Source organism: Herpailurus yagouaroundi, unplaced genomic scaffold, assembly GCF_014898765.1.
Source record: "Herpailurus yagouaroundi ecotype Mexico unplaced genomic scaffold, PumYag 67383, whole genome shotgun sequence".
NCBI lineage: Eukaryota > Metazoa > Chordata > Mammalia > Carnivora > Felidae > Herpailurus > Herpailurus yagouaroundi.
Genome location: NW_024420199.1, coordinates 1,944,315 through 1,957,549, shown reverse-complemented (window position 1 = coordinate 1,957,549; position 13,235 = coordinate 1,944,315). Strand labels below are relative to the sequence as shown.

General features: G+C 36.0%; 1 pseudogene; it reads left to right on the top strand.

The window, feature by feature from the left end:
* Positions 1–4,273: 4,273 nt before the first annotated feature.
* On the top strand, positions 4,274–4,399 carry LOC121024960 (uncharacterized; annotated as a pseudogene).
* The last annotated feature ends 8,836 nt before the right edge of the window (positions 4,400–13,235 follow it).

Here is a 13,235-nt window from a genome sequence, read left to right as displayed (position 1 = left end):
TTAAAAAAAGCCATTTTGTAGGGTATATTTCAGCTCTCTTCTGATAATATAAAGAAAAGATAAAGTACGTACTTGTCCTCTGGAAGCTCTATGACTGTGTGTGTGTGTGTGTGCGCGCGTGTGTGTGTGTGTGTGTGTGCGCGCGTGTGTGTGTTTCTTATGATATACAAAAATAGCTCATTTTTTATGAATATGCTATTTAAATGCAGGAAGATCTGACATTTTAAGATTGTCATCAATTCTGAGAGAAAAAAGTCACGTGTTACCCTCCATGTTCCTTTAGAAACTAATTTCATTCAAGGTCTCTTTCCCTCCAGAATTTGACATTGTAGTTTTAAATGAATGCTATCAATGACACTATTAAATAGGATTACATCTCAGTTGACCAAGCTAGGATCTTCTAACATTGAAAACGCAATTCTTCAATTACACTTCACAGGTATAATGAAATTACCTTGCATGCATGGTCTAGTGGGCTTACTCCTGATAATGCAATGCTAAGTGATCAAATCAATTCTCACAGAAAAGTGGATCTGAGGAAAAAATATAATGCATCGTAAAAAAAAAAAAAGCTAAAGAAAAAACAAAAGATGGAGGAAATAGTAAAATGTGATCTCTCAAACAGGGATCTAAAAAATTGCATTAATTCCTTAATGTTGATTTATATAATTATGTTCATACTTCTACAATTTATCTATTTCTTACCTGTACTTGGTTTTCACCAATATACTATAAAGAATATTTATTTGAGCTGACCCTTTGTTGCTTTCAAGGCTTTGAGATTTCTAAAGTATTATTCTCTTTATTCCTACTGAGTTATGAATTTTGAGTACCTCACTGGTTTTATGTAGGCTCTGAATGGATTAATATTATGTTTGTTAATGAGATTTCCATGGAGTAGTTAATTTCAGGAATTCAATATAAACATTCTGAATCATTATTTTTAAAATAACAAAAGTAGCAAATATCCATTGAAGATTCTAAGATTGTATGTTCTAGCTCTACAAAAAAAAAATTTCTGGTGTTATTTTGAGAGGCATTGCAATAAATGTGTAGATTGCTTTAGGTAATATAAACATTTACCAATGTTTGTTCTTCCAATTCATGAGCATGGGATGTTTTTCCATTTCTTTGTGTACTCTTTAATTTCTTTCATAAGTTTTCTATTTTTGAGAATATAGATCTTTTACCTCTTTGGTTAGGTTTATTCGTAGATATCTTTTTTTTTTAATTTTTTTTCAACGTTTTTTTTTATTTATGGGACAGACAGAGACAGAGCATGAACGGGGGAGGGGCAGAGAGAGAGGGAGACACAGAATCGGAAACAGGCTCCAGGCTCCGAGCCATCAGCCCAGAGCCTGACGCGGGGCTCGAACTCACGGACCGTGAGATCGTGACCTGGCTGAAGTCGGATGCTTAACCGACTGTGCCACCCAGGCGCCCCTATTCGTAGATATCTTAATGCATTTTTTGGTGCAATTACAAACTGCCCCCAAATTTTTTTCTAAAAGAAATTTTTTTCTGAAAGAAAAAAATAACAAAGATAAACACTACTCAAAATCCCACCACAGACATAAACACTGTTAAAAAATTGTATATATGGGCACGTGGGTGGCTCAGTAGGTTGAGCGCCCAACTCTTGATTTTGGTTCAGGTTATGATCCCAGCGTCTTGGAATCCAGCCCCATGTCAGGCTCCATGCTGAGGGTGGAGCCTACTTCAGATTCTCTCTCTCTCTCTGCCCTTATGCCCCTCTCCCCTGCTCAATACTCTCTCTAAAATAAAAAATAATAAAATTGTTTAATAATTGTATATATTTAGTATTTTCTATATATTGATGTGTATATAAATATCATAAAATCATTCAAATTCTGTTTTATATTCTGTTTTTTTTACTTAAAATTAAATTATGTACATTTACCATGTCATTGAATATTATTTTAAAATATGCTTTTTAATAGCATCAATATCCTATCATTTCTATGCATCAAAGCTTATTTAAATAATTCCCAATTTTTAAATACTTAAGTGAGTTCAAATATTTAATATTAGAATAATGTTGTAGTAAACATCCTCTAGAGTATGTTTTTCTACATGTCTGATTATTTGTTTAAAATAATTATCAATCTGTGGATTTACTAAGGAGTAAAGCTATTTAAGATTTTTCATACATATTGCTAAATTTCCCTCAAGATAATCTGTACTGATTTACACTTCGTTGCCAGTGTACATGAGTGCCAATTTTTAGAATATTCTTGCCAGAAATACCTTTATATTAAAAATATTTTTCCTTGTTGGGGCGCCTGGGTGGCTCAGTCGGTTAAGTGTCCGACTTCAGCCAGGTCACGATCTCGCACTCCATGAGTTCGAGTCCCGTGTCGGCTCTGGGCTGATGGCTCAGAGCCTGGAGCCTGTTTCCGATTCTGTGTCTCCCTCTCTCTCTGCCCCTCCCCCGTTCATGCTCTGTCTCTCTCTGTCCCAAAAATAAATAAACGTTGAAAAAAAATATTTTTCCTTGTTTGCTAGAAAAAACTATCTCATCATGGGGCGCCTGGGTGACACAGTTGGTTGAGTGTCCGACTTCAGCCAGGTCATGATCTCGCGGTCCATGGGTTCGAGCCCCGCGTCGGGCTCTGGGCTGATGGCTCAGAGCCTGGAGCCTGTTTCCGATTCTGTGTCTCCCTCTCTCTCTCTGCCCCTCCCCTGTTCACGCTCTGTCTCTCTCTGTCCCAAAAATAAATAAACGTTGAAAAAAAAATTAAAAAAAAAACTATCTCGTCATTTAATTTGAATTTTGATTTATTTGGAGGTTAACTATTTTTCCATAGGTTAATTGAAAATATTTATAAATTTTCTATAATTTTTACAAATTTATAAAAACTGTCCCTTGTTCAGTTTTCTCCTGAAATGCCTCATGTTTTCTAATTGGTATGCAAGTTATATTCATATGTTGAAAATATTAACTCTTTTCCTGCTATTTATTTTTCAATTATTTTCTCAGTTTGCCATTTTTTGCTTTTAATGATATTAATTTAATTTGTTTTTAAGTTGTATGTAATCAAATCTATCAAGTATTTAATTTTTCTTATATAGATTTTCTTTAGAATTCATGCTTAGAATGTCCTGCTACAGCTCCACAATTAGATAATACTCACCTGTATTATTTCATTGTTTAGCATGCATATATGTGTATACAAACACAAACATGCACACACACACATATATTCATAAATAAGATTAGACTGTAGTGTGTTTGTATTAAGGGTTATCTTTGCCAAAGTTATACATCAGAGTTATGCTGCTATGCTGGTTGTGAAAATGAACTTTGTGTCCTTGAAGAGTTTATTTTCTGGTAATATAAATTTGGAAAGTGCAGGAATTTCCAGTTTCTTAAAGGTTTAAGAAAATTTAGCTATAAAAACATTTGGACCTGAGTTATCTTTCAGGCAATTCCTTTAAACTTTTCTTTTCCCAACCTGTTTTTATACTCATTGGTTTGTTTTATGTTTTTTATTCTGGAAAACCTTTAACTTATGTTTTTATGTTATTTTTTTTCTAGAAAATTGACCATTTTGTCCAGGAATTCTAATTTATCATTTTTACATATCTTTATTCTTATTAATTATTAAAAATTCTAAAAAAAAACCCTCCCCATAAAACCTCATTTGTTTATGTATATGTGTATGTATGTGTATATTTATATATGTATGTGTGTGTGTGTATATATATATATATATATATAAAGACAGAGAGAGGGCAAGAAAGAGGGCAAGAATTTTGTCTGGTTTTATTCATCTTTTCCTAGATTATTGAATGATATTTAGAGTACAATGGTGTAAAAGAATGACAGTTGTAGAGGAGAGTAGTCCAGGTAATTTGAAATGAATGAGGTATTTTCACGAGTCGGATTCATATGAAGAAAGAACTATGAAGAAAAATGGCTTGCAAATTATTTATCCTAATTAACTACAGCTCTTGGGAGGGGAAAATACTTGAGTACTGTATTTATTAAACCAGATTTCAACAGGCAGTTACCAATAAGGTACTTTGCTGGAAATTTAGATAAATTATCACCAATTCGTTGGATGTGTTAACTGCACTCTCATGGCCAAAGAGCAATGCTTACCATTGCCATGGTTCTCATAGAGAAAGAATGTAATTGATGGCATAATTTTTAAACTTAATATTGTTGCAAATGATGGACATCTTCTTAAAATACATAATTTTAACCACTAACTTGCACTGAAAAATCACATTTTTAAAATGACAGCGCATCGCTTCTCGGCCTTTTGGCTAAGATCAAGTGTAGTATCTGTTCTTATCAGTTTATTTTTTTTTTATTTATATATGAAATTTATTGTCAAATTGGTTTCCATACAACACCCAGTGCTCATCCCAAAAGGTGCCCTCCTCAATACCCATCACCCACCCTCTCCTCCCTCCCACCCCCCATCAACCCTTAGTTTGTTCTCAGTTCTCAACAGTCTCTTATACTTTGGCTCTCTCCCACTCTAACTCTTTTTTTTTTTCCTTCCCCTCCCCCATGGGTTCCTGTTAAGTTTCTCAGGATCCACATAAGAGTGAAACCATATGGTATCTGTCTTTCTCTGTATGGCTTATTTTACTTAGCATCACACTCTCCAGTTCCATCCACGTTGCTACAAAAGGCCATATTTCATTTTTTCTCATTGCCACATAGTATTCCATTGTGTATATACACCACAATTTCTGTATCCATTCATCAGTTGATGGACATTTAGGCTCTTTCCATAATTTGGCTAACCCTAACCCTAACCCTCTTGCACTGTTGGTGGGAATGCAAATTGTTCTTATCAGTTTAAAATGACAGCACATATATAAAATAAAATTTAAATAAATATGAAATTCATCTAAAGTAAGATTTCATTATTAGTAATCCTAGACGAATATGCTAATTTTTAACCTATGTTCTCTTTGTTTTACTCTCAGGATTGAGAATGAGAATTCTTGATTTAGGATAAAAAAAAAAAAAAATGTCCGCTGCATCATTACAACCTTTTGGGCCTGTCTGAAAAAAAAAAAAAAAAATCTTGCAAATATGGCTTTCTGACAAGAGACCAGACTGCTTCCAAATCATACCAAAGAGAAGGTATGAAGTTGTTTTTCTAGCATCCCCAATCATTATGAGTTCTCACAATTTTCCTCTACCAATGAAAAACAAAATGGAGGAAAAAATGATAAATAAGTGTGTTTGCTGCTGTGACATTCTTTCATCCAAAAAGGGTAATTTTCTTGTTCTCAGTACTAATTCTTTGCCCTTTAAGATAATATTTTACATATATTTATATATTTTGAAATATATATAGTTTGATATATCAAACTATCCCTTAACAACAACACACAGTATTATGAATGCACAAAATTTCAGACTATGTTTTGAAAAGTTTTATATTAAAAACAAAGTTTATCATTGGTTACTTAAAAAAAATTAAATTTAGGGGCGCCTGGGTGGCTCGGTCGGTTTAGCGTCTGACTTTGGCTCATGTCATGATCTTGCAGCTGGTGGGTTTGAGCTCCATGTCAGGCTCTGTGATGACAGCTCAGAGCCTGCAGCCTGCTTCAGATTCTATGTCCCTCTCTCTCTGCCCCAACCCACTTGCATTCTGTCTCTGTCTCTCTAAAAAATAAATAAACTTTAAAAAAATATATACAAAATTAAAAAAATAAATTTAAGGGTGCCTGGATGGTTCATTCGGTTAAGTGTTCAAGTCTTGATTTCCTCTCAAGTCATGATCTCATGCGGTGGTACCAAGCCCCCCATCAGGCTCCACGCTGACAGCACAGAACCTTCTTGGGATTCTCTCTCTACCTCTTTCTGCTCCTCCCCACCCTCAAAATAATTAAATAAACATTTTAAAAAATTACATTTAGACACAACTGAAATGTTTAAAACCTTGTTGGATCTACAATAGTTTCAACACAGTCTCTAAACAACAGCATGTACAAGGAACTTCAGTGCTTCAATATAGTGTAAGTACATCTTAAGATCCATCTGTCTATCCTGTTAAATCAAATAAAGCATGTATATTTGTTTACAGTTTTTCAATATGGTGGGAGATACTTTCAGAGTGGAGATAAGCAATATTTCCAGTATTTAGCTGTGTTGTACTTTTCCTTCTCTCATGAGAGATGATTGACTGTGAAAGCAAATATTGTTTCATTAGATTATAAAAGACTGCTGAAAGTCACATAAATGAATGTACTACATTTTAAAACACAAAATATCTTATGAACTTTGACCACTGATATTTCCTTTTTGAACAGTGTGTTTTCACAGTGTAGAATATTAACTAATCTTGATCAAAAAGTACTAGCTGAGTACATAATAGTTGTGGTACACCACATAAGAGATGTTCTAATAGGTACATCAAATCAATTTGTAATGGAGCTTGTTATTGATGAAAATAAGATTAACAAAATGCACTAACATGCAACAGAACTAATATGTTCAGCTACTGTAAATATCTAAACCATCACTGATGTTTTAGTTCCACTATTGATTCTACAGTCCAAAGGAGAGATGCTTTTTGTTTGACATAATTGAGACATGGTGACCAAGAGACTATAACAACTTTGATCAGACCAGAGGATTCATAGTCCTCCAAATTCAGTGTTTGTTTCCACTAATTCTTAAATGCTACAACCTGTCTCTGGTAATTTAAAACTACAAAATCCAGAGGGCAAAGTATTAACAAGAATGTATGGATCTTCTGTACTCCATTTTGGAAAGATGGTCTTTCGAGAACAACAATTTAATGATGGGGAGAGATGTGATGTGATTAGGAAAATTAAAAAAATGGGCTGTTTCAAAGATCTGAAGCCATTTTATAAAAAGCCTTTTTTTGGAAAAAAATACTCTTTTTCATAGGAGAAAAATGAAATAATGTGGAATGCTGTATAAGAAATAAAAAAGGTCTGTGTCACTTTTCTAAAGCTAATTCTTGTTACTGAATCAAAGCTAACTATATACATAGATCTGAGTGATTAAACTCCAAACACACTATTGAATAATTTCATTTAAATAATTACTGAGAACTTGTTCTGTGCCAGGCACTATGCAACAGTAAATAAAACATACTTATTTCCTGCTTCCCATTCTGGAATCAGAATGAAATGTGTTAAGCATAATAATGGAGGGCACAGGGGCTTATGAGAATTCATATTAGAGATGTCAATTAGCCTGGATGGTAAGGGAAGCCTCTTTGAAAAAGGGACATTTTATTTGAGACTTTAGGAATAAGTTAGGAAAGCGGAGAAGGCTGAAGAAAGTCTGTTTCAAGCTGATGGAATAGCATATGTGAAGCCTTAAACTAAGAGAAAGGACATGGCACATTCCAGGAACAGAAAGAATATCAAAGTGGATGGAGGGTAGAAAGCCAGATTGTGCAGACTAAAAATAAGGTAATGATTCCGCGTATCTGCTGAGGGAAACTTAATGTTAATGTTATATCATTTACATTTTTAAATTTTATCGAGTGTGAATAATGGATTGGAAAAGAAAATGACGTAGTAGAGGCCCAAAGAAGACCCATTTTTAACAATCATATGCAAGGCCATCATATTTGAATTTTACAATATTGGGGGAAAGGAAAACAGAGGATTTTAATGGAGTTTAGAATTATGGGAGCTACATCAAGAGTTCCTTTTGATACCCTTTCCTGTGCTATGATTCTTGCAGTCTGAGAAGGGAATACATCTGGAGATCTCTCTCTTATATTAGACTTAAGGGTCCTTGTTCCTGGGACCCAATCTCTGATCCTGATATACATTAATGTTCTTTTGAACTTACAATTGATAGAGTGCAGTGTAAGTTATTCTTAAATTTTATATATTCATTTAATAAATTTATGAGTGTGTCTTACAACACAGACACTGCTCTAGGTGTTAAAGATATAGCTGTGAATAAGAGAGCAGGACTTTACTTTCACCGGGCTTATATTTTAGTAAAAGGAGAAATACAATAAAAAAGTAATTCTTGATAGAAGAAATACCTAACATGAAGAAATATGTGATAGTGACTGTCAGTGGTGGGTGGGATGAAATAAACATGCCATTAGATTAGGTAGTCAGGGAAGAACTTCTCTATGGTAACAATATTTGAGTTGTGATCTAGATGAAAAGAATAGTTTTATTCAAGATCAGAGGACTTAGTATTCTAAATAGGGGAATGAAAAACAGAAAGGCCCTTAAGAGAGTTTGGTGTGTCTGAGAGACAGAAAGGTCAATTTAGCTGGGCCTTAACGATCAAAGAATAAAATGGCAGGAGATAAGGTTGAAGGGGCATGAAAGGGTCAGATAATTTAAGGCTTTGTACGTTATATTAAGTAATGAGTCTTGTTTTAAGTATTATGGGAAGCCAAAACAACTCAATACTAATCCTGAACAATCCTGTTTATAGTTCACATCCATCTAATAGATCACCATCCACACTTGCCTTAAAGATCTTACTTTAACAGGAAGCATATAGCTGCATGTCTACACCTAGTAAAAAAATGTCTTTATAAACAACAGAGACCAATTATAGCCAGTTTTGAGTTCACTTGGCAATAGTGACATGTGTGTGCTTGGGTACGAACTGAGTTTACACTGACTTCATATAAACTCAATGAGCTATCAGAGAGCAGGTGCACATACACTCACCTACAGACTTGGACTCCTGGCTTGAAGAATTAACAGGGTCTACTCCAGGCAATCCTTGAGAAAAATCATCAGTAGAATCAGCAGGGGCATTTGTTATCTATCTATCAAATGATATAATTTCAAAATGGTCAGGAACCAGCTTTTAAATAATTCCCAAAGTTTTGGGCACAGAATTTTGACTGTCCAATATTCTGCCTAAAGAAATAGAAAATAGCTTATATTTCCACAGCAAAGGCAAATATCACCAAAAAATAATCCTTGCTTAAAAGCTTAGTTTGTTTCTGAGGCAAGAAGGAAAAGAACTTTTTCCTTTTTGGTGAAAACTATTTTTTGACAGTGAGCATATGTATTAAATATTTTACTTTCTTGAGAATAATAATAGAACAAGTAAGCCAAAGCAGAAACAAGCAAAAAGCAGAAATTCTTGCCATTGAAATTGTCATGGCTTTATCTTACATTCCTCAGAAAGTTTGCTTGTGTTTAGTCATTTAAATTCTCCTTTTCTTACTTGTCTTGATCATTTTATTTAATGATTATTCTTCATCTGACTGTCAAACCTTTGCATTATGACCATCTAAATTAGTATTTTGATAGTTCTCCTTTTGAAAGAAGGCAACAAAACAAACAACTTCCAAAGATACGCCAGGAGCTATATAAATTGGGGATACTGTGCCCCAAAAGAACTGTATAAGTGCTATCTTATTACCTTGTTACTAGTTAATAAGAACTTTCCAAACAAATTTCCTATGCATTGGAGCTGCTTAAACCAGGAAGATTTTAGTTTTGCTAATAACATATGCACATATTGAGAGCTCAACAAATGTTTGAGTACATAAGTGCAAATATGACTGATCAAGCAATTAAGCAATGGGAGGTTAAGGCAAGTGAAGTTCAACAATGTTAACTGATTTGTCCAAATTTTCATAATTAGTAAACAACAGAGCTATAATTTGAAACATAATTCTAAATCTAAAACATATGTCATCTTCAGCATAACACTAATTATTGAATGTGTATGTGAAAAAATTAATGAAAGAAAAAATCATAAAGTAGGTTTACCATCAGAAATCAAGCATTTTCTTAGGTAAAATTCATGTTCTCTATTCAACAAATGGACATTTAATTTATCACAAGCTATGCATACAAAGTATAAGTATTATTTTAATTTTAAAAGAAGTTATTGTACATAACTAGATTCTATAAAAATTTATTTATGTGCCTTTCAGGTTGTTTTTTGTTTGTTTTTAAAATGTTTTAACATTTATTTATTTTTGAGAGACAGAGAGAGACAGAGCATGATCAGGGGAGGAGCAGAGAGGCAGGGAGACACAGAATCTGAAGCAGGCTCCAGGCTCCAGGCTCCAAGCTGTCAGCACAGAGCCTGATGTGAGGTTCCAACTCACAAATTGCAAGATCATGACCTAGGCCAAAGTCGGATGATTAACTGACTGAGCCATCCAGGTGCCCCTATATGCCTTTTAGTTTTATAACCTACAGATAAGCAAGTTAAAAAAAAAAGAGCAGTAGAAATAGTGTCAAAGATACTAAGAGACCACAAAATATTTCTTAAAATTGTCTTTAGTCATTACCTCAAAACATGGAGAAAACAGTGTCTTTACTTTTACATTGCAAATTACACAGATATTTCTACAAATATATATTCATAAAGCTTTGTCATACTCTTTGCTTTTTGCAAATATTACTCTTAATTCTTGCACATATTCATATATAATGTATTTAATTAGATTTGCAGTTCAAGTTTTACAAGTTTAATTGGCTCTGTGTTTCTTTGAATGTGTGTTTTTAAGTTCTGCCAAGATTTTAAGAAACTTGAAGCTGATAAGGAAAAAAATATGATTAAAAGAGGCAGTAATGCAAAACAAGTATACTGGGTGACATTTGAACAGGGTTTCCTAAGAAACAAACTCCCTCACAGGCAGTCCTAGCCAAAGGCTAAGGCAAAGGGGTCTTTACTCAGAAGAGAAAGAGAATGAGGAACTCCTTGGGTATAGAAAGGGATCAGAGAAAGGGTTAGGTATCTAGATGATGTCAGTCAGCAGCATGGTGGAAAGTCTCTGTGTCATAGAGCCCTAAAGGGCCATAACAGTTTGAGGTCTTTAACCACAGACTCTATTTTATCAAAGGCCAGAAGATGTGGGGACAGGTTTTACAGGATATGCAAATAAGTCAGATCCTAAGTTAAAAATAAGTTTTGGAAGCTTTTTTAAAGATAATTTAGGCTGAGCTGCACCGGGTGTGTGCGCAGAGCTCACACCTGCCAGGGGCCTCAGTGCCCAATGGAGGAAGCCAGGAGAGCTGAGAGCAGAGTCTCAAGATGCCATTCTGGAATATAGCGGCATAGGAGGCCCATAGGCTCACCTTATCCTGCTGGTCACTTAGATATCACCCACATCTGCCTAAATAACCCAAAAAACTGCCAGAAGATTAGCAGAATGGATGCTCGGGAGCCAAGCATAGACAAGATGCCCACGGAAGAGGGTAGGAAGGGTAGAGAGGCAGTGCATGCTACACGGACTGGCAGGAAGGAGCCGGGGGTGGGTGGGTGGAAGGACAGCCCACTCCGCAAGGCACAGCCCCCAAAGTCTTGCAAAAGCAGACTTGCAAAAGCTTGCAAAAGCAGAGGGGCTGGACTCCGTGAGTTATGACAGCCAGTGGGACTTAACATCTGGAATGTTAAAAGTCAACAACACTGCTCTTGGAGAGTGGGGAGGGCAAGAGGACACAAGGAGGGAAGTTGCTGAGAACCAGAAGACAGAACTCAGCTTGATGGGGGAACAAAGGCGCTGGCAAGCCAGATCTCCCTCTCCTATCCCACAGCCGAAATCTAAAGGGAACCAGTTCCTGCCACCGAACTTGCTTGCACCACGAAAAGGTCCATTGCTGTGCTCCTGTGGATCCATCCCTCCGATGGGACTGCCTCCCTCCCGGTGCTGCAGGGCCCCTCCCACAGGGGACCTCCAACAGCAAAGTGAACTGAGCTAAGCCTGCCCCTCCCCTGCACCCTGCAGATCCACCCCAGTTAATCAAAGCAGCACCACAAGCCTGGCAGTGTGAAAGTAGCCCAGACAAGGGCCACACCACTCCACAGTGAGTCCTGCTCCTGAGAGAGGGGAATATAAGGTACACACCAATCTGAGTGTGGCCCCAGCAGTGGGGTGGATACAGACATTGGGTCTCACTGTGGCCCCACCCACCAACACAAGTAACTCTGGACAGCACAGGGGAAGTGCCCTACAATTTGGAGCCACCACAGGGACTACCCAAAATGATGAAATGGAAGAATTCTCCTCAAGAGAAAATCCAGAAATTAGTGACAGCTAACAAATTGATTAAAAAAAGATTTAAGCAATATAATGGAACAAGAATTTAGAATAATAGTCAAAAACTTAATTGCTGGGCTTCAAAAAAGCATAGAGGGCAGCAGAGAATCTCATTGTTACAGAGATCAAGGGACTAAGACATAGTCATGAGGAGCTACAAAAATGCTATAAATGAGCTGCAAAATAAAAAGGAGGCGACCACAGCACAGATTGAAGAGGCAGAGGAGAGAATAGGTGAATTAGAAGATAAAATTATGGGAAAAAAAGGAAGTGGAGAAAAAGAGAGATAAAAAACTCCAGGAGTATGAGGGGAGAATTAGAGAATGAAGTGATGCAATCAAACAACAATATCCATATCATAGGAATTCCAGAAGAGGAAGAGAGAGAGAAAGGGACTGAAGGTGTACTTGAACAAATCATAGCTGAGAAGTTCCCTGATCTGGGGAAGGAAAAAGGCATTGAAATCCAAGAGGCACACAGAACCCCCTTCAGACGTAACTTGAATCGATCTTCTGCACGACATATCATAGTGAAACTGGCAGAATACAAGGATAAAGAGAAAATTCTGAAAACAGCTAGGGATAAATAGGCTCTAACTTACAAAGGTAGACACATAAGAGTAGTTGCAAACCTATCTGCTGAAACTTGGTAGGCCATAAAGGAATGGCAGGAAATCTTCACTGTGACGAACAGAAAAAAATATGCAGCGAAGAATCCTTTATCCAGCAAGTCTGTCATTCAGAATACAAGGAGAGATACAGGTCTTCCCAAACAAACAAAAACTGAAGGAATTCACCACTAAACCAGCCTTACAAGAGATCTTAAGGGGGATTCTGTGAGTGAAATGTTGCAAGGACCACAAAGTACCAGAGACATCACTACAAGCATGAAAACTACAGACATCACAATGACTCTAAACACATATCTTTCTATAATAACACTGAATGCAAATGGACTAAATGCTCCAACCAAAAGACATAGGGTATCAGAATGGATAAAGAAACAAGGCCCAGCTATTTGCTGTCTGCAAGAGACTCATTTTAGACCTGAGACACCTTCAGATTGTAAGTGAGAGGATGGAAAACTATCATGCTACTGGAAGTCAAAAGAAAGTTGGAGTAGCCATACTTATAGCAGACAAACTAGACTTTAATTTAAAGGCTGTAACAAGAGAGGAAGAAGGGCATTATATAATAATTACAGGGTCTATCCATC